Source organism: Callithrix jacchus, chromosome 6 (assembly GCF_049354715.1).
Source record: "Callithrix jacchus isolate 240 chromosome 6, calJac240_pri, whole genome shotgun sequence".
NCBI classification, from domain to species: Eukaryota; Metazoa; Chordata; class Mammalia; order Primates; family Cebidae; genus Callithrix; species Callithrix jacchus.
In genome coordinates this window covers 104,309,395-104,334,979 of record NC_133507.1, presented here as the reverse complement: position 1 = coordinate 104,334,979, position 25,585 = coordinate 104,309,395, and the positions used below count along the sequence as shown (strand labels likewise).

General features: G+C 44.5%; 2 protein-coding genes across 10 annotated transcripts in view; one reads left to right on the top strand and one right to left on the bottom strand.

Annotated features, from left to right (window-relative positions):
- The window catches only part of LOC103793832 (uncharacterized), a 56,103-nt gene that overhangs the window by 18,773 nt on the left and 11,745 nt on the right, over positions 1 to 25,585 (top strand). The window contains exons 2-6 of one of the 9 annotated variants that reach the window (XR_013518984.1): positions 7,191 to 9,982; positions 10,751 to 10,827; positions 13,711 to 13,807; positions 21,368 to 21,397; positions 21,529 to 21,636. The gene's annotated coding sequence lies outside the window, so the exon portion shown is untranslated. Of the gene's footprint in view, positions 1 to 7,190; positions 10,828 to 13,157; positions 15,586 to 21,367; positions 21,398 to 21,528; positions 21,637 to 25,585 lie in introns of those variants that run through there. The other 8 variants (XR_013518985.1, XR_008482188.2, XR_013518983.1 and 5 more) reach the window with 8 other exon arrangements.
- TMEM177 (transmembrane protein 177) overlaps positions 10,930 to 25,585 on the bottom strand; it is a 54,228-nt gene continuing 39,572 nt past the window's right edge. Inside the window, exons 2-4 of the transcript XR_013518978.1 lie at positions 20,716 to 20,827; positions 16,375 to 16,520; positions 10,930 to 15,583 (exon numbers count right to left, since the gene is read on the bottom strand). The gene's annotated coding sequence lies outside the window, so the exon portion shown is untranslated. The remainder of the gene's footprint in view (positions 15,584 to 16,374; positions 16,521 to 20,715; positions 20,828 to 25,585) is intronic.

Genomic DNA, 25,585 nt, shown 5'->3' with positions numbered 1-25,585 from the left:
GGAGCATGTGACACCATAAAGTGTGATCACTATATAAAATGGTGCACTATACTAAAAAAATGGTGTTTCTTTTTTATTGTTGTTACAAGCATACCAGACTCTACACATTCCTACTAGTACAGTCTTCCAACTTAGTTATTTGGGGAAGTTATATGTGTTTCCAACAACTCGACAATTTCTCAAATATTATCAACTGATATTTTATCACTACCATCCAGGTTACTGTATGGGAGGGTGCCAATATCTAGCCCCTGTAGGTCCTCTGTCATCCCAACCCGTATTCTGAACCAATCCTGGTTGAAGCAGATGATAAACTAGGACCTCTAAACACACCAGCACTTGGCTTAGTTAAGTGCCTTCTCTGTGCCAGGCACCATGCCAGGATCTGGGTTTGCAGAGATAAATATAACACAGTCCCTGCCCTAAAGGACTGTGGAGACCAAAGAAGGGATGATCTAAAAGCCTGTACACTTATTCTCCCTCTCTTTGCAAGAGGTAAAATTTCCAAGTTTTCATGGAGATGAGACCAAGCAGTGAGCAGACTGTCTGTACTGACAGAAAACACACACTCCAGACCCTGAGATACACCACTACAGTTCTCCTGGGGCACCTCTGGTTGTTGCCAGATTGGCAAAAATCCAAACCAAGAACTAGGTAAATGCTGTGGGTGTGGAACACTTTGCTCCAGCTGAAAATCAACTTTACCCAAAGGGCAGCCTCAAGTGCCTCTGGCTTGAAGCTCTTCCAGAATCAAGGCATTGTGAAATAACAGTTTTGTAAAGAGAAAAAAATATCAATCTCTTTGAAGTAATTTCTAAACTCCTTGATTTACAGAATGATACATTTAATTTTGGTCTGAATTATTTTGGTATCAAGGATGTCAAAGCAGTTTGTTCCTGGATCAATTCAGTGAAGAAAACAATGTATCAAGAGGTTGGTTTCTGTGTGTGTGTTGGGGTGGGGGGCGGGGTAGGAGACATCTTATTGCTTTTATACTAACATTCTACAAATCAGTCTTTATATTTTATGTTCCCTCCAAATCATTTATAATGTATTTATTACAAACTCCAAATATACTTTCTGGTACATACAGTTAAAATAAATGCATTAATTTAAATGATCACCAGTCATGAAGAGGCAGGGTCCCCTAGTGGGTAAGAGCATAGTTTCTGGGCCAGGCCTGGTGGTTCACACCTATAATCCCAGCACTTTAGGAGGCCCAGATGGGTGGATCACTTGAGGTCAGAAGTTCAAGACCAGCCTGGCCAACATGGCAAAACCCCATCTCTACTACAAGTACAAAAATTAACTGGGCATGGTGGCATACTCCTGTAATCCCAGCTACGTGGGAAGCTGAAGCAGCAGAATCACTTGAATTCAGGAGGCAGAGGTTGCAGTGAGCCAAGACTGCATCACTGTACTCCAGCCTGGGTGACAGAGCAAATCTCTGTTTCAAAAAACAAAACCAAAAGAGTATACTTTCTGGCAAAAAACCTGCAAGGATTCAAATCTCCCTCTACCACTTACTATCTGTCTGATTTTGGATGGGCTATGTGAAACCCCTGTGCTTGTTTCTCCATCCATAAAATAAGAATAACAGTATCTACCTCAAAAGATTTTTATGAAGATCAAAGGAACTAACAAACATAAAACACCTAGAATCATCCTGGCACGAGTAAGATCTGCTCTATAAGTAGTAGCTGTTATCATTGATTGGACACGTACCATATGCCATGTCTGTTATATATATCACTGAATTTACACCTCCAACTCCCCTGTGAGCAAGTATTAGTATCCCCATTTAGCATATAAGGAAACTTGAATTTAGAGGTTTCAACAATTCAAATGAGACACACAGTGTTTCAGACTGAAGCTTAGTCACATCATTACATAATCATCTCCCGAAATGGAGCTGGATAAATCAGAGTGTTATAAAAATGCAAGAAACCCAAGTTACTAAAGGTAAAACATTTTACCTATTAAAATACAATGTCATGTCTTTCTGTCTCCAGCTAGCATGGCGAGAGCATAAGCCAATAAGGCTAAAAAGATGAGCTGTCTTCGGATTTCTAGGTCATGAATTTTGTGTTGGCTTCAGGGAAGAGCCATAGAAAGGCTTCTAAAGAGTGGAGAAGTGATCGTCTCTGTATTTTATAAAGACCACCATGATGATGGTGATGCATAGGCTGGGGGGTAGGGTGAACATAAAGGTGGGGGGATCAGTTTCAGACCCTTGTAATAACCCAGAGAGTTATGATATGTGTTTGAGCCTGGGCAGGAGTTGTAGATATAAAAGAGAACAGAGATACCTGAGATACTAAGATAGAAACAGTATGACTTGATCTATTTATTACGTGGTGGGACCCAGGTTTCTGGCTTGGCTAAGTGGCTGAATAGCTGGTAGCGCCAGTCACCAGGATCAGGAGCCACAAGAGAAAAGGCAAGTAAGGGAGTATAATTCGTTCATTTAGAAGAAATTGAGCTAGGCATGGTGAATAACACCTGTAATCTCAGCATTTTGGGAGTCCGAGGTAGGAGATCAGGGCTATGAAACCAGTCTGGGAAACATATAGAAACCTTTCTACCAAAAAAAAAAAAAAAAAAAGAGCTAGGCATGATAATGTATGCTTCTAGTCCTAGCTACTTGGGAGGCAGAGGTTAGAAGATTGCTTGAACACAGGGGTTTGAGGCTGCAGTGGGCTATGATGGTGTCACTACACTTCAGCCTGGCAACAGAGCAAGACTGTAAATAAATACACAGAAGCAATTGAACTTGAGGAGCCTGTGAAATTCTACCCAAAAGTCGATTAAACATACAGATCTGCAGCTCAGGTCTCCAGCCTGCACTGGAGTTACAGATCTGAGATGGTAGTATATGTCATAGGATAGAGTCTGGAGAGAGGAGAAAGGAAATAAAGGGAAGAACCCTGGGAATAAGCCCCAACATTTGGGAATAGGCCCCTGTAGTAAACCAGCTGAGAGACTGAGGAGCCAGAGAGCTTAGAAAAAGGTGAGAAAAGAGCAGGTCCCCAGGCACCAATGGAGGAGAGCCTTGGAAGACTCTGGAGAGGGTGAGAGTGCCATGTGCCACTGAGCTGAGTAATCTGTGAGTGGAAAAACATGCAAGGAAGTGGGGAGCTTAATATTTATTCATGACCTTTGCCATGACAGTTTCAAGGGAGAAACTGGGGTGGAAGCCAGACATTAGGGAGTTGAGGAGGGAGTGGGAAGTGGGGACTTAAAATGAAGACAGCTGATAAGGCACTTAGCTGATTAAAGAAGGTGAGAGAAATAGAAATAGGGGACAGAATTTGGGGGAAGCTTTTGTTAGAACATATGTAGTTCTAATAATACCGTGTCTGGCCAGGCGCATTGGCTCACGCACTTTGGGAGACTGAGGTGGGCAGATTGCTTGAGCCAAGGAGTTCAAGACCAGCCTGGGCAACATGGCGAAACCTACGTATTTTTGCTAAAAATACAAAAAATTATCCAGGCATAGTGGCACATGCCTGTAGTCCCAGCTACTCAGGAGACTGAGATGGATTACCTGAACCTGGGAGGTTGAGGCTGCAGTGGGCCATGATCACACCGCCGCACTCCAGCCTGGGTGATAAGAGTGAGACTCTACCTCAAAATAATAATAATAATACTGTGTCATGGGATTCAAGTCTCCATAAAAGTCAATTGATATTCTCTTTTAAAAACCTTTTAGTTAGCCAGGAGTGGCGGCTCACACCTGTAATCCCAGGACTTTGGGAGGCTGAGGCAGGTGGATCACTTGAGGTCAGGAGTTCAAGACCAACCTGGCCAATGTGGTGAAATCCTGTCTCTAATTAAGAAAAAAAAAAAAAAGGAAAAAAAAAATTGGAGTTAATAAACCCCAAACCCAAGGTAACCATCTGGTAAATGAACCGTCTGTGCTTTCCTAGCTCCTTTGGGATTTTGGAGCACCCTGAAGGGTTGCAATAGCTCCATCCATAGCCTACCAACCACCATTGTGTTGTCCCTTTCTTCTTGCTAACAGAACCCAATGTTGTTGATGTGGCCATTTGCCCAGCACCATGGTATGAGCTATGGTTGTTCTAAGATAAGCAACACAATGTGTTTTTCTTTGCCAGTGACTGGTCTAGGGGGTGTGCGACCCAGTCCTAGTCAATGGGATGTTGGAGGACGTTTTCCGAGGTCTTCTCGAAAAGATTCCTCCCTCTTCTCCCCATCACTTAATTCTCCCATTATAAAAAGAGAGAGAAATGAAGAGAAAGACTTTTTTCACCTACCCCTTTCCATTCTGTTTAGGGCATAAAAGTAACTGTAAAGAAATTCAACAAAGTCATTTTTCCAACAATGATCCCTTTGATGTAGTCTTAGAGAAATCAATTTTCAAATTATTTCAGAAGCAAGTTTTTCAGTGCTCTTGTTTTGCGGGTATTCTAAGCAGACATTTATTTAGTTTATTAGACAACACTGACCTTAAGCAAATTTCTTAACTTGTATGAGCCTCAGTTTCCTCCTTGATAACCTGGGGCATGAGAATAGCTACCACATGGGCCTATTGTGGGAACTGAGATGGGACGTGCAAAGTGCCTAGTATAGCAATGATAGTGCTCGGCTCCTTCTTTCCTGTGGGTTCTTTACATACATTGTCACCCCCCAATCATACACTGTCACTAGGAGAGCCTAGGAATGGCCAGGGGTATGGGTAAATTACTGACAGCCAGTGCCCTCCCCAGGGGACCCTAGAAACTGGGATCCCACTTTCCACAGCTGCAGGTCACCCATTGGCTGCCAGATCCATGCCAGTTTTCTTCAAGTTCAGCTGCAGCCTGCTGACTTGGGCACTTCCACCCACGACCTGCTTGGCTGACCACGTGCCCCAGATGGTTCCAAATGGTCAACCTTTTGAGCCCACAGACACGGTGCCCAGACCTTGTGTCCCCTTTCTGCACCAGTGCCCATGGTGCCCAGTTTCTCTAGCCCTTGCGAGGCTGTTCCTAGCTTCTGGCCCTGCCTGCTGCCTGGTCAGCAGAAATCTCCTGGGCCACACCCTAGACCTGTGTTACAGCAGGTGCAGACGGTCAATCCCACTCAGTGACGAATAAGCCACAAAATAAACCTTGTGTCCTGAAGGCAACACCTACCTAATCTATACCCTTAGCTACTTTGCTATCCCATGGGGGAAGAGGGCAGGTGCCTCTGTCTGACGTCTGTGTCTCTTTCACCCTCAGCTTAGAGACACGGTGCGAGTAATGAGAGTTTGTGCTGGGGCTAAGACAACAACAAAAATCCCAGCTTCAGCACTTTATTACAGTGCGGAATTACTTAATACAACAAGCGGTTTAACCCTTTCAATCATAATAACAACAGTAACAATAGCACCTAATATTTATTGGTTGTGTGTTTGTCGGCTAAATGCTTTGAGAGGCATTCTCTCAATCCTCTCTGTTACTATGAGAGAGGTTTCATTATTCACTCCACTTTAAAGAGGACACAGAGCGTTAAGTAACTTGCCCAAAGTCACTATTGCTGAGTAGAGGAGCTAGATTTGTCTGATTCTGGAACCCAGACTGTCTGGGACTCAACTTCCTCTTCTGTAAAATGTGGACAGTAAAAATGACTTGACAGGACTGAGCAAGAATAAGAGATACCACTTCTAGAGGGTCCCTACTAGATGCTCAGCAATGCTAACTCCCCTGGCTATCTTAAAGGAATCAACATAAGCCATTGGGACATTGGCTGTCAGTAAAGATTTGTCCCCATGGCAGACATTTCCCAAGATGAACTGATTTGCAGTGGGAGCTGCAGCTGATGCCTGGAAGCCCCTCATCAGCCCTTCTGAGAGAGATCCTGCGGGTGCCCATTCCTCTTCAACTTAGGACGTGGAACATGCAGACACCAGCCTGCACCTGAGAAAAATGTCTGTCAGAAACATGCCTTCTCTGAGACAACAATTATTATTAATGGGGCAGGACACAGACTCTTTAGCCAGGTCTATGGGGAGGAGGGGAATGTAGATCCCAGTTGTATGTGAAGCTCCTCGAGTTGACTCAAGTGTATCATTTAGAACTGCACAGAAACGTTACTTTTTTTTTCAAGAAAACCTCAAAATTACTGAAATGAAACTTCTTTCTTTCTAAAATGTGAGAGTAAAGTGCTGCCAGCCCGACCTCCACTCTTGTTTTCCTCAGCCTCTCTTAACATCATTTAGAAGTTTGTTTTTTGCTCTTCCTTCCCCCATTCATGTCTTTCTGGTTCTGTCGGGAATAGCGTAATTTGGAGTGGGATGCTTTTTCTTTCCCTTTTGGTTTGTATAAGTGGTCTGCGGGCTTATTTTATTCCAGATGTTTCTCCCCAACCTGCCTTTTGAAAGAAACCCAGAATTATTTTTAAACAGAATTTGGAGGCTTCCAAATACAACAAATATTCAAATTGCCTATGGGTTCCTACGTTACAAGTCCTTGCTTGGTGGTGGAGAGAACAGAGGCCATGGAGCCAATGGCTCTGGGGACCCAGGAGGCCTCGGAGGCTTGCTGCGTGGGCCTGAACGGCCTTCTCTTGCTTTCTCTTCTCTGCTTCCTGGACATTAACCCAAGTGACCTCTGGCTGCCCCTGAGATGCCCACCTGAGGAACCCACTTCTATCCCGGGAAACACACTGCTTACTGCTTCTGCTGAATTTTGCCAGCACCAATTTCCCTCCAGAAGCTAACCTGACAGAGAGATTCCTGTTAAGATAACACCACAGCACTTCATATATTACCTCCTCTCCCACTTCATACATTACCAGGGCCCATAATGCCTTGAGCCAGTAGTTCTCAACTTTGGCCACATATTAGAATCATCCAAAGAACTTATTCAGATATGAATGTTTGCGTCCCACCCACCCAGATCTGAGGGTTAATGCCCTGGAAACTGGATTTTAAAAAATAGTTTCTACTTTTAATTATAAAGGTAACCTGTATTCATAGTTCTTGTTATTGCGGTTAAGGTAAACATTACAGAAATGTTTTAAGCAAAAAAGCAAAAATACCCTCTCCCTTCCTCCTTGTTATTCCAATCTTATGCTTCAGGAGCAAACACTGTTAATGGTTTCATGTGTCTCTTTTCAGAAGTTGTGTATTTTGCTAAATCATGTATGTGTATTTTTTATACCCATGTGATCGCATGATCTCACTTGCTTTTTTGCATCCCCAGTGAACCTTGGAGAACTTTCCACATCACTACAAACTGAGTGAGCTCATTCTCCCTGAAGCATACATCACTTTGCTGTTTGTGCCACCCTCAGCTCTCCGGTTGACTATGAAGCTCAGGCTGCTGGGGAGGATTGGCTGGAGAGGTGGCCCCTCCAGAGGGGAAGGTGGTCAGTGCTTTCTAACATCTCTCGTAACTTCCAGAATGTATTCTGGGGAAAGCAAGCTTTTCCCTAAATTGTACTCAGAGTGTAGGCTGATTGTGTGAAAATGCCTCGATAGAGACTTTAGGTCTTCTGTTGAATTTCCTCGGTATCCCTTTTCCCTAGGGACTAATAGGAATGATCGTCTGTAAGCTAACACCACAGCACTAAGATAACACCACAGCCTATCACTCCTCCCAGGTGATACATGTATGACAGCCTGTGTGAATTGCAGAAAAACACATACTTTGAAGTAGAACTTCAAGTACATCCTGGCTCTCAAATGTTTTATTTATTTAAGTACAGGCCTCAGGAACACTCTAGAGGACCTCGGGAGGAGAGGTTTGCCTAGATAGCTCCCAAGTAGAAACATAGGAAAGAGTGGGCACATCTCAGGGTGATGGTTGTGAGACGGAGACGACAAGACTGGCGTAAAACTTGCAGTTTGATTTCCTACTTAAACTAATGTCTAGTTTCCCACTGTGTAAGTGCAGTTCCCCTCTGACTTTTTGGACTGTTTTCACCATCCTTTCCCACAGGGCATGCATCAAGGTAGAGAGAAAGCCTCCCCCTAGTCTGGTTCTGTCACTGCCTTGGCATGTGATGTTTCCTAAGTCCTGTAACCTAACTGGGAACCAGTGTCCTTATCTAGGAAATGAGGCCAGTAAAATAGATGCTTTTCTTTTTCTTATAAAACCCAGGTGGGTCTGAAGGTCAGATGATTTTTAAGGTCCTTCCTGGCTTTAAAATTCTAGGTTTCATGACTATGACCACCCACAAACCATACAGAAAATTTTTTTTTTAAGCCGCAGCTGAATTTAGTTCTCTGAGAAAGAGGTGGTGGAATTGCATTACCCAGCTGGGTACTTCCTATGTAATCTGTTGTTTCCCTGACTCTTGTAGCTCTTTTCCTTCCAGAGCTTTCTGTGAGCCTGTACATTGAGAGCATCTAGCCTTGATGGCTTGAGCTTTCTTTCTTCCACGATTGCCACCACCCTGCCACTTATCTCACTAGGATATCGTCCAATTTAATGCATTGTAATAATTATGTCTTATATGTATATAAGCTTTAACAGTGCACCAAGAATGGTATTTTAGAACACACATGGGTTTTTTTTTAGCAAAACATTGCCAGAGTTTGAATTCTGCCTTGTAGCAGCTGCGAATTTGGTTGCAAACACAAACTGTTTCTGGTTAACTTCAGCAGAGAAGGAATTTAAGTGAGGAGCGCATTGAATCATGGGGCTGCTGGGAGGCCTTGGCTGGGGCAAGACATAGAGGAAGACAGGCACAGTCCAGAGGCGGCCTCGAGAGCCACCAACTTGGGAGGAGCACTTGTCACTGCTGTTCACTGCCACCTCATCTAATCCCTAAATGACCATGTGCCTTGGCTTTTCTCCCTAATGGGTCAAAGCTTTAAGCAACCAGAGAGTGGGAAGCTTCCCCTTCAGCTGGGTTTCTCTAGTGGGCAATGGAATCTTCCTTCTACTTATCCTCATGTTCCTCCCAAATAAGAAGTACTGTATATCCACAAGTGGACATCCAATACAAAGAAAAAGAAACTTGATGCTGACCTGACGTCGTTTACAAAGATTAACTCAGGTTAGACCATAGACCTATATAAGATTGAAAACTGCACAGCTTCTAGAAGAAAGCATAGAATAAGTATATCTAGATGCTAAGTAGCCAGAATGACCAATGTCCACCACAGGGTCCCACCACCTAGTACTCCTAGCTGTGTGACTTGGTCAGATGAGGAGGAGGACAATCCCTGTCTCCAGGCAGCTGCGTGGATCCAGCGGGAGCATATGTAAACCCCTCAGCCTGGGCCCTGCGCTCTCTGTGCAGGGCTGTTCTCCTGAACTAACCTGGAGCGTGGACGTTCCTGAGCGTGTCCCAGCCTTCAGGTGTCCCTCTGCTAGGAGGTAAGGGTGCACTCTTGGAGGGGATCGACCATTTTGACACCTCTTGTCTTTTGCAGCTTTGATAGCCCTGAGATTCAATCCTGCTTGGGATATAGTAGGTATAGGGAGGGTATTCTCAGGCAGGGAACTGGGAGAGAAGGTTGTGTGTGGGTCCTCGTGAGACACGTCTAGGCACTCTGAAAAATATCTCAGTGAAACTTCTATGAGGAAGTGCTGGAGGCCTGTGTCAGCAGGTGGGAGGCCCTGGTGACATCTGTTCATGTGGATTCATTTGTCCCTCTGGTGCTGGGCCTGAGCAAATTTGGGATGCACATACATCCTTTCATTGGATTCTTGTTATATCCCTTTGAGGTCAGCATAGCAAGTACTATAGACTCGCTTTTTTTTTCCCCCACAGAGGAAGAAACTGAGGCTATAGAACAAAACTTGCTGAAGGTCACTCAGGTTGGGCTGTGGGACTTGTTTTCCTGCCCCGAGCCCAGCATCCTTCCCACCATCCAACACTGTTTCCTTTCTTGGTACCTCCATTATTAGAACACCTGGATATTCTTAGCTAACAATGGATGACATAAATAAACACAGGGTCATTTCCCCACATTTCCGCACAGGTCCTCTGCAGATGGCAAAGCCCTTTCTCTAAATGCACGGCATGAAAAGGCGTTTCAAAGGTTGGAAAGAGAGCTTCAGCATTAATCATCATGGGACAGCGGAAACTGGCTTTGCAAGGGATGGACTGGGCTTCAGGGAAGATGGACAGATCGAGATCGCTGTCAGGAGATCAGTGATGGAAAGTCAGGGCTGCCATCCCAGGGCCTTGGTGGAGGGCTTCTGCTGTGCCAGGGAACAGGTGTCTGGACTTGGTCTCCCAGAGCGAGCGCTGTCTGCTGCCAGCCCTTGCAGAGACTGGACTGAAGCTCTGAGTACATGATTTGTAGGCCGGGATCCTGCCTGCCCCTGAGGCTGAGGCCAATGTGGGGGTGGTTGCCTTTAAGGCTGGTCTAGAATTGTCCATGTACTTACTGAGCCAAGGAGGAAGAACCAAAATAGATGCTGGGAGAAATCAAAGGTCAGAGGCTCAGAGAGGCAGGTCCCGTGTCAGGCTAGAAGGGGATAGTAGAATTGGGAGTGTTGGGGGAATGGTGTCAATAGTCAGTGGGGATGAGGACTAAGGGAAGAACCCTTCTCACAGGACTCCTATCCCTAGCAGAGGGTAGGTGATCAATCACTATTTGTTAAAGTAAATAATAGTTCAGCCACCAAGAACAGTCTTGTGGGGATAGGGGTGGCTCCTAAAAAGGGCTGTGGTAGGAAGGGTGGGGCAGGAAGATCTACGTGGTTGAGCCCTTCTGGGGCTCTCAAACTCCAGTGTCAAGTCTTCTGTCCTTTTGAACCCGGTGACACCCCTGATTTTTTACTTTATCTTGAGGGGGAAGCAGGCCCCCCGCAAAGGAGGTAAATCCCCACAGATGAAGATACCTCATTGATCCTTCATTTGTCAGCCAGAAAGGGAAAGGTAGGCATTTGTCTAATTTTCTCAAATTTTAACCAGCCAACAGGTTAGAAATCATGTTTCAAATGAAGAGAGAAAAAGAAAGGAGAAAGCAAGAAACTTGAATTTGCTCAATGACTCAGAAACTTTAACCAAAACACTCAAAAATCAAGGCTGATCTAAATTGACTTGTTTAGACATTAACCTTTAGAAAAAATCTGTATACATAGAAAGAGTGTGTACATATGTGGCCTTGAAATACGTTTATGATTCATGGAAGGCGATGACTGCCTTAGCACAATGGCATGGTTCAGTTTGAAGTTCAGCAGTTCTATTTATCCATGGTGTGACCTTGATCACTTGGTCCCAGGGTCCCTCCCACCCTTGCTGGGTGAGTGCACAGAGATAGACCAACGTGCCAGTTCCAGCCCCCATTTTTGGCTCCTTGGCTCTCGAGGCACCCGATTTTCTGACTCATCGGGGCATTCGGGTTCTGATGGCTTGGTTAGTCCTCAAGGATGCCTCTTGGCTGACCGGGTTCAGTTTTCTTTAGTTCTCAGCTTTCCTTGGTTTCTTAGTTTCAATGTCATATTATCCCTTGGGATCCTGTTGGCCAGGCCTATCTCTGGAGGAGGGTTGACCTCAGCTTTCTTATTTTCTCCCTTCCTTCCCTCCTTCCATGTAAGATGAGATGGTTGGACTGGACTAACTCCAGAATCCCTTCCCGCTCTGAATTCTCCATGGTCTGATGAAGGTGGCCACTGGACATTTGGGCAGGGTCCCCTCTCTGAAACCACTGAGGAAGGCATGTGATAACTCCCCCTGCTATGTCCATACAGCTGTTCTCCTATGAGAAGAGTCGAGATGGCTTTCTGCACAAAGTGAGAAAGCAAAAGAACCAGACAAGCCCTGGGAGAAAAAGGCAGGACAGAAAGCAGACAGCAAAGACCAACCTGCCCTCTGAGGGCATGCCCGGCACATGCAGGGCTGTTTGCAAAATGGGTTTTCATCCTGTTCTCAGGCTTACAAGCAACTCATTGTTCTCAGAAAATAGCAGCTGCTACTGGGGAGTATTCAGCCTTGGGCGTGACTACTTAGGGAAGCGAGTTTTCAGCAGAAGGCCTGAGCCTTCCTCTGACAGGAAAGGAGGAAGTCATTCTGGGCAGGGGATTCGTTTTCTATTGCTGCTGTGACAAATTACTGCAAATTTAGCGGTTTCAAACAACATAATTTATCATTGTACAGTTCTGCAGGTCAGACACAAGCCTTACTTGGCCACAAGAGTGCATTCCTTTCTGGAGATTCTAGGGGAGAATGCATTTTCTTGTCAGTTGGCAGAATTCAGTTCCACAAGGTTGTGGGACTGAGGTCCCCATTTCCTTGTTAGCTATCAATGGCAGGATCCCTTAGCCCCTTCTTGGAGGTCTCTCCCTAGTCCTTGTCTATGGACCCTGATGTCCCAGAACCAGCAGCAGCACCCCTTCTCACGCTGCCATCTCTCTACCATTCCTCTGTTTTCACCACTCTCCCTCTGACCATGAATGGGGAAGTTTCTCTACTTTTTTTGTTGTTTCGAGATAGAGTCTTGCTCTGTCACCCAGGCTGGAGTGATAGAGCAAGTGGCATGATCTCTGCTTACTGCAACCTCTGCCTCCTGGGTTCAAGCAGTTCTCCTGCCTCAGCTTCTCTAGTAGCTAGGATTACAGGCACCCACCACCACACCTGGCTAATTTTTGTATTTTAGTATAGATGGGGTTTCACCATGGTGGCCAGGCTGGTCTCGAACTTCTGACCTCAAGCAATCCATCGGCCACCTTGGCCTCCCAAAGTGCTGGGATTAAAGGCATGAGCCACCGTGCCTGGCCAGTACTTTTAAGAACTTGTGTGATTAGATTGGACCCACCTAAACAACCCCAAGTAGCCTCCCCGTCTCAAAATCTTTAACTGAGTCACATCTGCAAAAGCCCTTTTGTTAACCATGTAAGGTCACCTATTCGCTGGTTCTGGGCATTAGGAAGTGGACAGCTTTAGAAAGCCGCTAGCTTGTTGCCCACTGGCAGCTTAGGCCATGTGATTTGCTGACCCTCTGCAGATGTTACACTGAGACAGCAAACCTTTTTCAGGTGACTCATACCACCTGTGCACATCAGGAGACTGAGTCTGCCAGCTGGGCATTGTGCAAAGCAGGACTTGAATGTATCTATCTCATGCACTTTGTGGTCGAACCATCAGATGCCCTGAGTAATTAGTGTTCACATGGCTTTGTGAAATACAATTATTCAGGCTAGCTCATAAAGCGTTTTTATAAGAGCTGCCACCAATGGAACCCACTCAGCTTGCTTTTCCTGTTCCAGCTTTTCTAGGCACAGTCAGGACCCCCGATGGAACTTCATCTATTACCAGCTCCTGCATTCCCCTCCCACGACTGTGGGTGGCCCCTCTTGGCCTCTGACCGCAGACTGGGCCCTGCAGAGGCAGTGTTACCAGACCTGAGCTCTTCCTCTGCATTTGCATTTACCGTTCCCTGGCCTGCAATGCCCCATCCTTCCCACCTCTCCCAAGGGCCTAGCAGCTCCTCCTACACAGCCTTCTAGCCCCTTTCTGCTCAAAGTGCATCTGAGGACATCACCTGAGAGCTGTAGGAAAAGCAGAATCTCAGGCCCCACCCAAATTTACTAAAGCCATATCTTCTGTTTACCATGATCCCTGGAGATTCATAAGCATGTTAGTCTGCACAGCACAGAGTGAGGGAGATTCATAAGCATGTTAGTCTTTGCTGCTCCCCTTCCTCACTAACCCTAGGCCCAGCCAAATAAACTCTTCTTCCTGCTCCCTTGTGTCCCTTTGGACTTCATTCATAACAAAGGAGTATAACTGGATGGTAAAAGGGACTTTCCTGTTATCTAGACATTTCAGCAGAGACCTCAAAGACAGAACAAAATAAATAGGTGCAAGGAGGCGCACATCTGCACTAAGTTCTGAGACCCTGCCCAGGATGAGCTCGGTGAGTGGAAAATTTCCTCTATCAGCCCTTCACCCACTTCCAGACTTGGATCGAGGCACCAGGGAGGGTTTACTTGAAGAGGGTGGGCTGAGGGCTGTGTGTTCCCACTACCCCTGTTGTCCTTCCATGGGGTGGGGCAGCAAGTGCTTCCCCCTCACCTCAAGGAAGTGAGAAGAGCTGCACCAGGAGCTCTCCCCCTACTGGTCTGAGAAGTCAGGGCTGCTGTGGCCAATAGTGGCCTGCCCCAGAGGGCAATGGGGTGAAGCTGTGTGGTTCCTGGGAACCTGATATGGGTCCCCTTCAAAAAGGGGACTCCGCAAAAGTGGGCTACCTGAAAGGGCAAAGGGACCCAACAGAGATGTGGGCCTCCGGAAAACCCTCAATGGCTGCTGCGACCCTGCCCGACAACTACACACACCCAACCTCATAATGAAAATTGTAGTTGAGGTAGGGTTGCCAGATTTTACAAATAAAAATACAAGACACTCATTTAAATTTGAATGTTAGGTAAACAACATGTATGTTTTTAGTATATGTTACGTGAAATATTTGGGACATACACTAGAACATTTTTAATTTTTATCTATTTAAATTTCAAATTTAATTGGGCATTCTGTAATATTATCTGGCAACCCTAAGTTGTGAGCTTTACAGCTGAAGTTCAAGTGGCTTCTCCAAGAAACCCAAGGAAGCACGCCAAAGAGAATTCAGCCCCAATGTCACTTCACAACCGAAGCAGTCAAGTTACATCCTTTCTGCTCCCTCATCCTGGCCCCCCCACCTCAACCCTTCTTCAGGATAGGGAGTGGGAGGGGATGGAGATGACTACCTGCATCACTTTAGGCTTCCAAGCCAGAGAGAAGATGCTTTACTTTTAAATGAACTTGAACATTTTGATTATTACCTGGGTCAGACACAGCCATACAACTACTGTTCTTATGACTTAAAGGGACCTACGATGTCCACCTAAGACATCACGTCTTGGGAAGGAAGCAGGTCCTGGAGTTGTTTGGAAAAGACAGTGGGTGAAGGAAGAGTTGCTTCAAGAGTGTGCTCAGCTGTGTAGCAGTGGTTCCCAAACTGATGGCTTGTTTGTAGAGTCGTCTTTCTCACTAGCATCTTAGCATTTGTTTGGGTCTCCAGTTCATGGCATGTGTAGTAGATGCTCAATAAATGTCTGACTGTGTTGTTTTTTTGAGACAGTGTCTCACTCAGTTGCCCAGGCTGGAGTGCAGTGGTGTGATTGATTATAGCTCACTGCAGCCTCAAACTCTTGGGCTCACGTGATCCCTCCTGCCTCAGCCTCCTGAGTAGCTGGGACTACAGGTGCATACCACCATGCCTGGCTAATTTTTATGTTTTTCTTTGTACAGACAAAAAAAAAAAAATTGGGTCTTGTTCTATTGTCCAGGCTGGTCTCCAACTCCTGGCCTTAAGTGATCCTCCCAGCTTGTCCTTCCAAAGTGTTGGGATTATAGGTATAAGCCACTGTGCCTGGCCATGTCTGAGTGTTGAATGTTGACAGCTTCAGTGAATTGACCCTCTTTTCACCTATGGGACTTATGAAGAGCGAATCTTTCTGGCATTGCATAATCCTTCCCAAGGGTACTTTAGCTGTGGCAAGCCTTGTTGTTCAAAACATGCCAGGTATGATGACACAGATCAGCTGAGCTGGACTTAGAATCTTCTCTGAGAACATTTGCAGGCACTCAATGTTCACAGCAGGGCAGATCTAGGTTTCCAGGAACCTGAGGCTTATAGGAACTGGGATTCATTCTAAGAAAAAGAACATCAAATTATGAAGACAAAATTAGGCATCGATATGAATATTAATTTAGGATAAATCACAAGAATCACAAATCCTGAAAAGCTAACAAATACTGCCTACATCACGAAATCTAGAAGCGTAACAATGTTTTTATTGGTTAACTTGGATAATCACTATAGTATGTTTTTTCTACATTTTTGGGCTATATTTTTTTCCTATACTTTTTGGTCAATGTTCTTGCAGTAGTGGCCTACTACGAGGGCTCCTGTTATTGTTGTTGATGTCTATATTTTGTGATGAAATCACCAAGATTGCAAATCTTTTCTTCAACATATTCATATGATTCACTCTCCCTCATTAAATTGGGTTATTCAAACAATCATGCTGCAAATTTATCTCTTCCTTTTAATGAAGTACTACTTTGGCATTATCCGACTTTTACAATTATTCTCTCTTTTCGTTTTCATTATTTATATTTTCTTAGCTATTATGATTCTTCTCAATTTCATGCTTTTGTCTATCAGATTTTTTAGGGTCTGTTGTGATAGAACAAAAGAGCTTTTGACATTTTATAACTTCTTCCAATCTTTTATCTTTCAGTTTTTGTCTGAGGCCTCTACTGGGGTGTTTTCTTCTCAACACATTTGATTTTTGTACAGTTAATAATTCTGAAATAAAGACATTCTCAAGAGCAGTTCAGATGCACTTGAGAATTGCTGAAATGTATATTTGCATAATCAAATTACTTTTTTGCCACAAAGACTGATCTATTGGTGAGTATGTGTAGGGGTTTCATTACCCTGGAGTACTTTTTCTTTGCTTTTTTCCCCTTTCTTTCCATTTCTGTGGTAATTTGGTGCACAGTTTCATCAGGAACTCTGAGACTTCATTAGGACAGGAGGATCAGATACTGTAAGGGTAATCCGTTCAGTTGGCATGATAAATCTGTGGAAGACATCATGTGAACAGTGGAATCTTCTTTCTTTGCAGAGAAAAGTGGACAAGCATCCAATTTCCAAATCAATTCTTGGGGTAAATTGGTATAACTTGTGGGAAAGCAGTTTGTCAATATGTATTGCAAGCCCTAAAAATATTTATGTCCCCTTCAAATACATGCACCTTCCTATAGTTTGAGTAATTTGATTTAGGTATATTAATCTTAAAAAAATATTAACAATATATTCCTTAAACTTTTTTTTTTTTGAGAGAGAGTCTTGCTCTGTTGCCAGGTCTGATCTCAGCTTACTGCAACCTCCGCCTCCCAGGTTCAAGCGATTCTCCTGCCTCAGCCTCCTGAGTAGCTGGGATTACAGGCATCACCATGCACAGCTAATTTTTTTTTGTATTTTTAGTAGAGACAGGGTTTCATCATTGTTGGCCAGACTGGTTTCGAACTCCTGACCTCAAGTGATCTGCCCACCTTGGCCTCCCAAAGTGCTAGGATTACAGGCGTGAGCCAACATGCCCAGCTTCTTAAGATATTTTTGGAATAAGTTGCTCCAACAATATATGATTGATTGGTCATTTAATTGGAAAACATCAACTTGACAAATATTTTTACTATTGAAGTTTATAGAAGGTTTGTTATATGTTAGAAAATGGCTCTTGCATCACATTACATAAAACGAAAGCAAAATACAATATTGTATATACATTTTGATCTCAGCTAGGTTAATACTAAACCCCATGCTCAGAAAAAATCCTGGAATATACTTATTTTAAAATGTGCACTCTCTATGTAAGTATACTATATATATATAAAACACCTTCCCATGTCAACAAATATAGATTGTGATATCATTTTTAATAGTTGTATAGTATTTTACTGTATGCATGAGCAAAACTCTTTCTGATCTTCTAAGACATTCAGACACCTTCAAATATTTTTCTGTTTTAAGGACACCACAGTGAACCATCTTGTACATTAATCTTTTTCCAATTATTTCCTCCGGATAAATTCCTAGAAGTGAAATTGCTAGATCAAAAGCATTTTTATGACTTTTGAAACCTATTGCCAAATGACCTTCCAAAGAGACTATAAATTTATGCTCCCACCAGCAGCATAGGAGTGCATGGCTTTTCTCTGGTGCCTTTGCCAACACTGACTCTTCAACTTGCTTTAAAATGAAGGAAATAACAAGAAAATATGCCTGCAATGGATTTGAAACTTATTAAATGCATGAAAGTTTTTATTACACAATCCTGGCTTGCTATAAAAATGTTGCTAGGAGTTAACATCCATTACATAGTTACCATGTCCCAGGCAATGTGTGACATGAGTTAATTCTCATAGTGCTACAGATAACTCTATGTGGTGGGGGCCATTATCCATCAATTTCACATGTGCGGAAATGAGGCACAGGGGTGCTAAAGGTAACACAGTCCAAGGTAATGAGGGAATGAGCTAAGATTTCAACCCAAGCCACAGCCTACATCAAACTGTACAGCTTCTCTCAGTCCCTGCTGAGATGTTCCTAAGCATACAGTGAACCTTTCAGCTCAGGATGCACCATGGCACTGGAAATTCCTCTAGTCCATATTTGAGGATGAGTCTTAGTTTCGGCAGAGGCCCCAGAGACAACTATTTAGAAGATGCCAAGACTCTACCTACTAGTGTGAGGTAGGCCACCTGCACAGGACCTTCCAGGAAGGTGTAAACCTGGCCTGCCAGCTCTAGCTCACTGGTCACTCAGGCTGAAGAGTCATGAGAAAAGGGTTATTTGGGAGAGAGCTGAGTGTTATGATGTGCCTGCCATTCTTGGGTCAGGTGACTGTTTCCTCCTGGTTTGCCTGGGGCTGTCCTGGCTTTAGCAATGAAAGTCTTGCATCCTGGGAAACCCCTTAGTCCTGGGCAAATTGGGTCAGCTGAGCACCATATTTCTGGGGGAAGGTTCTGGCACTTCCTTCCCACCTCAAGACAGGTGTGAGGGGCTTTGAGGGAGCCATGGGCCTGGAACTGAGCTAACATCCATGCATCAGACACCCAAAGGACACATGTCAGGTCACACTGCTATGCTTGCCTTCCTCCCTTCTCCCTCTGGGTCTGGCTTCAGATGGTCTGAAACCCGTTTGTGAGAATGGGGGCTGGAAGTAGAGCCAGGAGAGAGAAGAAACTAGCAACACAGACCCCTGCTGCTCCTCAGGCTGCCTCTAAGCCTGAAGCAAGCCTCACTCAGATTGTGGGAGGAGACTGAAATTAACAACATTTAAAGTTTGATGTTATGCTGGCTTGGACATTTTAGTCACAGAAATGAGACTTGAAAGGGCCAAGAAGCATTGTGGGAGCTGCCAGGGACTTCCCCCGGGGATGGGGAGGAATGATCACAGAGGGCAGGAGAAGGCCAAAGCTGCTTATGAGCCAATGCTGCGGAGGGTGACCCTCTCAGCAACCGGGCTGCTTGGAGTGGCCACTATGGGCCCCACCCGGGCCTTGCCACCTCCACCCAGCCAGGGGTGGAACCACAGCTGCTGCCCTTCTACTGCCTAAGGGGCAGGGGTGGGAAGTAAGAACTCAGGGTCCCCTCACCTGCCCCCTGCCCATCAGGCTGTGGCAGGAGCCTTTCCCCACCCCAGATGCTGCCTCCTCAAATGGGGCATCCCAGCTCTCCAAACTGCTGGAGCCTGTCCTCCTCCTAAGCAACCACAATGATAAATGACAGCCTGTTGATACATGTGAGACACCAAAATAGGTCCTTAATAGACACTGTCTTCTTTTGTCCTTTTAATTTACCAGTGAGGTATTGTTACCATCCTCATTTCTCAGAGGTGCAGAGAGGTTAAGAAACTTGCCTAGCTATTAGGTAGCAGAGTGGACTTGAAATCAGTTCTGTCTCCATCCAAAGCACATGTTCAGTTCACAATTCTGCACAGCTTCCTAGCTGTCATGTAGCCTAACCTCCCAGCTCCCCACCAGGCACCTAGGAGGGACAGCTTCACACCAGGACTTTGGTGGGATAGCTGCGTTTCCATTATTCCTACTTGAAACTTGGAATGTGTTTTCTCGTGGAAACAATATGATGAAGGGTTCCGTCCACTGCACAGTGGTTACTTATTGGTTAAGTCGCCCTTTGTGACTTAGCCTGGGGTTCTGACCACACTCGATCATGTGATTTCCCAGGAAGAAAACACATCCTGGGTTCTAAATAGCAAATTCCAAACACACTGTTAGGACACAGCTTATTTGTGAGTTAGGGAATGTCTGCCTGTAAATGATTTTAATTTGTGTGACAAGAAAAATATACCGGGCTCTTTCATTATGCTACTTGGGTTGTTGGTTTAGAATAACACAGAATTGAGGCTGCCCCGCAGTTTGTCCTTCTGCAAGGGTGTCATCTATTTGAATTATTCAGTGTCTTCAAAAAGTTTGTGGCTAAGTGTATGGTACTGAAGAAGCGTGTGGTTTAGCGAGTGAATTAGGAGTCAGGAGATGTGGGTCTAGCCCTTAACCAGCTGTGGGACTTTGGGTGAGTCACTTTACCTCTCAGGGCAGCTGCTTCTCAATCTGTACAATAAGGAGGTGACTCTCAAGAATCCCCAAGTTCCCTTGCAGTCCCCAGATCCCACAAAGAACAAATAGCCTCAGGTGTGAACTGCAAATGAGAGGTCTGCTCAGAAATCAGATTTCTTTCTTTTGCTTCCCTTTGTAATTTTTCAAGAAAAATTCTTTGGCATTGGTGTTCTTGGACTATGGCAGATGAAAAAAAGAGAAAGTCGGGTTCTTTGGGGTTAAATGGAGCATTTAATGAAGGTTAAGCAAAAAGATGTGTGCTGGGCCTTTTTCTCACATTGGATATTTGGCTAATCCATCAGTGGATCCTGGCATCCGAGTGACAACCTGCATTGAAAAGGCGGAACTTGGCTCTCCTGCCCTGCCAGCTGTAAGAGCTTGAAAGCGAAGCTATGGGGGGAATGTCTTTCATTTCCCCCTGGAAGCTGGGAGGACGTTCAGCTTAGCATTGCCAACTGTGTAATGTGGGCTTGCCTCTAAAAGAAGCCTTTTTCCTTGGACGTCTTTCAGGCCGCAGTATTCCCTTTGGCACCCCCACCCACTTGGAACAAAGCCTGATGTAAAGTCTGGGTGCAACTCAGACCGGCCTGGGAAAGAATTTATTTAATAAATGGTGGAAAGTGGCTTTCTTACTGTGTCTTCAGCGGCTTTTTTGTAAAGCATTTGGTTCGTCTGCTCGTCGGCTTTTGCCCCATCTCCTTCCACAAAGATGGCTTATAGCAAGGATACCGACATCAAAACGATGCTGGGAAAACAAAGAAGTAGAGGTTTAGGCCTGAGAAAACTAGGAGTAGAGAATCAAGATTAGATAAAGAGGAGCATAGATGTGTAGTTTAGGAAGGCCAAGTAGTTGTTACAGCTGAAATTCAAATTCAGTTAGCTAAAATGTTTCTAGTGTCCAAGGCAGAATGGCCCACACAGTTGCATAATGCTTAGTATTAAGGAGAAGGAAAAGATTCCACTTATTCAGAGGAATGTTATCTTGCTTTATTCCTTTAATAAGTATCTATTAAAGGTCCACCATATGCCAAGCACCGTGCCAGGTAATCAAAGATGAAAGCGCTGCACTCAGCCCCCAGGAACTCAGTGTCTAAAGGGGACTGGGTGAAGGAACTATATTTGTGTGCCTGCTATGTGTCAGATACTACTCATTTAGTTATGCAGTTTCTGTACATTACACACTATGCATTTAATTATGTACCTGCTATATATTAGACACCATGCATTTTCATTTAACCCTCATAAGCACTCATGGCAAGTAGACGTTGTTACCTCTTTTTTACAGAAAAGAAAACGGAGTCTCTTCCCACAGCTGGTAAGTATCAAAGTTAGGATTCAAATCAAGGCCATTCTCTCTTTTATATGGTGCTAGACTGTTGCATTATTTATTTTCTAACTTGCATTATTTATTTTCCCTTCTCTTTCTTTTTTTCTTTTCCTTTTCAGAAACAGCGTCTTGCTCTGTTGCCCAGGCTGGAGTGTAATGGAAGAATCATAACTCACCACAGCCTTGACCTCTTGTGCTCAATGATCTGCCCACCTATCCCCTCCTAGGTATCTGGGATACTGGTGTGTGCCACTGCACCCGGCTTATTTTTTAAAATTTTTTGTAGAAATGGGGTCTTGCTGTGTTGCTCAGGCTGGTCTCAAACTCCTGGCCTGAAACGATCCCCCCAGCATGGCCTCCCAAAGTGTGGGGATTATAGGCTCGAGCCACCACAGCTGGCCCCCTGTTCCCTTTCTAACTGAACTTCAGCTTTGTTTAATTATTTACCACTCCTCAAAATAGATAACATGGGCCAAGGGCCAATCACCCTATTTCTAACTCTTGTGGGCAGGATGAGAAGATTGATTAGCCAATCACAATAATCCCCTGTGCTTGGTTTAAGAATCTGGCTTAAACCAATGACGTGACATTCTCCTGGTGGATTGTCTTAGGTCTAGGATGACATAAGCAGGCACAATAAGACTGAAGGAATGGTCATCAATTCCATGTTTTGATGAAAGTCTTTTCTATCTCTCTTGCTGGAAATAAACGAGTAGGTATGTTGCTGCTGGCAGCCCTTCTGTGACTCTGGAGGAAGCAGACTTTTCTGATACCAACTGTTCTGACACCAACTGGTGTACTGTAATATGAGCCCCCAAATGCAAATACAAATACCCAGAGTTAGTGCAGACTCCACACATTAAAGGGCACAGTCCCCCTCTCATTTCAAATGCCAGCCACAAGGTGGGATCTCAGACCACCAGCATTTCTGACCAGCTGGCTACAAATCTGGGTGTTTCCACAATCCTGCTCAGGTTCAGTCATTCACTAGAATGACTCACAGAACTCAGGAAAGCCTACATGATTACAGTTTATTATAAAGAATATCAATCTGGAGCACAGGGCAAGGTCTAAGAGCTTCTAGAATGCAGGGCTTCTGGGCCCTCTCCCCATGGAACCGGGGCATATCACTCTCCCACTGCATCAGCATGTTCATTAACCAGGAGCTCCACAGAGCTTCAACATCCAGAGTTTTTATTAGAGTGCCATTCCATTGGCATTACTGGGCACTGGCCATGGGATTGAACTCAATCTCCAGCTCCTCTCCCTTCCTTGGAGGTAGGGTTGGCTCAAAACCCCAACCCTCTAATTATGCGGTTGATCTTTCTGGTGATAGTCTTAATCCTGAACCATCTCAGCATAAATTCAGGTGTAATCCATGGAGCTCATGAGTAACAAAGACACTCCTATCCTTAGGAAATTCCAAAGATTTTAAGAAGCTCTGTGCCAAGAACCTGGGACAGAACCAGACAAATTCTTTATTCTTTATTTGTCTCAATCTCGACCTTCAGACAAAGCTGAAGGTTATGGAGAAAATACTGATAGAACAGAAAAGAAGCAAAGCCAGAGCCCACACTGCTCTGCATTCTCTGAAATACGAGCTAGTACTATCGTCACTATTTATGCCAGTTTGGGTTGGGTTTCTGTCACTTGTAGCTAATTGATTTTACATTGATTATTATACCTTGAACTGTAAGAAACAGAAAACCCAACAAAAAATAACTTAATTAGAGCTTCTATTATTCCGTGAAATGAAAGTCTGGTGGTAAAACCGTTCTAGAGTTTTCGTTTTTTCACTCAGGGCTGGGACAAGGCTAGCTCAAAATTTCAAGAGTCCAAAAACATGCAATGAGCAAGAAAAATAATATGTATGGCAATATCTTAAAAATGAAAATTAATGCAAAATTGACAGTGAATCAAAAATCAAAGTTTTAAGTAAAGACAATCAGCATTACTGATTTTTCTTTTGCATTGGCCTTTAATATCGCTCAGCATGGCTCTGTTACTAATCCTGTCTTTATTTAAAATTTTGACATTTTCTCAAAATTTTGGATATTTGCATTATTTTTATCTTTAAAACTGTTCATCCTAGGCCAGGCATGGTAGTTTACACCTATAATCTGAGCACTTTGGGAGGCTATGGTGGGAGGATTGCTTGAGGTCAGGAGTTCAAGACCAGCCGGGTCATCATAGGGAGACCCTCTACAAAAAAGATACAGATTAGCCAGGTGTGATGGTGTACTCCCAGCAACTAAGGAGGCCAAGGTGGGAGGATTTCTGGAGCCCAGAAGTTCGAATCTGCAGTGAACTATGATTGCACCACTGTACTCCAGCCTGGGTGACAGAGCAAGACACTGTCTCTAAAATAAATAAATTAAAAAAAATATATAATGTATATGTATGTAATGAATATGTATATAATATATATACATATATATTGTATATATTTATATATACAATATATATGTATATATATTTACTGAGTATAGTTATAAGTGTAGATGCGAGTTACCCAACAGCTCACATAAGAGCTGGGATGTCGATTCTGCATTTCTAACAAGCTCCTGGGTGATGTTGATGCTGCTGGGCCATGGACTTGCTCCCAGCAGACTTCCCTCACTGGCCAGAATTGTACCACATGCCGTGTCTAAGCCAGTCACTGACAAGGGCTAGGGAGCACCCATGCTGGACTTAGAGCAATCATAGTCTGAGCCTGGGGAGGATGTTGCTTTCCTTGAGTACCTGGCTTTGTGGAGGCTGGACGCCTGATCAAGTTCAAGACTTTATTCCAAAGAGCACATACTATGTAAAGTTTAGAAAGAAGCTACACATCTCACTTCTCAGCCTTTGGGCTAAGATCAAATGCAAAAACAGGCCACACTAGTCTATGGCATAGAACTCAGGAGTGTTGTCACCTTTGGGGAGGTGGATGAGGGTAGTGATTGGAAGGGGGCATGAGGGCAGCTTCTGGGATGCAGTAAGTAATAAGTAAGACATCTTCAGGACGTTTTACTGAATAAGAAGCTACTTTTTTTTTTGGATACAGAGTCTCGCTCTGTTGCCCAAGTTGGAGTGCTCTTGGGCACTCTGGGCTGGGCTCTTGGCTCACTGCAAACTCTGCCTCCTGGGTTCAAGTGATTTTCCTGCCTCGGCCTCTGAGTAGTTGGGACTACAGGTATGCACCACCACACTCAGCTAATTTTCATATTTTTAGTAGAGACGGGGTTTCACCATGTTGGCCAGGATGGTCTCGATCTCTTGACCTCATAATGCCCCCGCCTTGGCCTCTCAAAGTGCTGGGATTACAGGCATAAGCCACCGTGTCCGGCCCAGAAGCTACTATTTAAAAACATTGCCAGGCAATACACTCACACATTAAAGTTCGAGAAACACAATATTATACTTCAATTTTTAAAAACTGCTTTTATAGAAAATATCGGGGTTTTGCCAGCAATTAAAGTGGGAGATTGGGTTTGGGTAGAGAAGGAACAGTGCTGACTCTGAAGCTGGTTACAGGGTTTACGAGGCAGCTTCACCAATCCCTACTCAGAGGCAGCTGTTTCTGCTGCTCTTCATCACAACTGTTCTTCACCTGAGAGAGGTTCCAGGGAGCTGGCCTAGTGAGCAGACAAAAGGCGCATCCACCACCCACAGGCCCACATAAAACTCCTGGGTAACCCACATCTACACTCGTAACTATGGGCAGGGCCAGCTTCCTGGGAGTGCAACCCATGCAGGCAGAGTGAACTGTTTTTTGCAAAACGGGGGCTCATGCAGCACCTGGGGGCTCAAAACACAATGGATTTGGACCTGGTCACATAGGGGTAAGGACAGCCACTTTGAGTAAGAGTGAGATAGCGATTTTCTCTGAAATACGAGCCTCGTTCCTTTGAAAGTAGCAAAGGATTATCCAGACACATTGGAAAAATGGTGAGAAAATCTTGCCTCTATTGAGAAAGAATGAATGCCAGAAGCCTCCCTTAACCTGCTCCATTGCCTGTAACCAGCACTCCCTCACCTCAGCTAGAGACATTAGCTTGAAAACAAACCCCTAGTCCCCGTTTAAATAGCTCAGCAGTGAGGATGGGGATGTTCACGGAGGTGGGTTCGTGGTGCCCCATGGCGGGGAAGGGGAAATGACTTAAAATGTCCGTCAGCATAATGGTGATTTCAGCC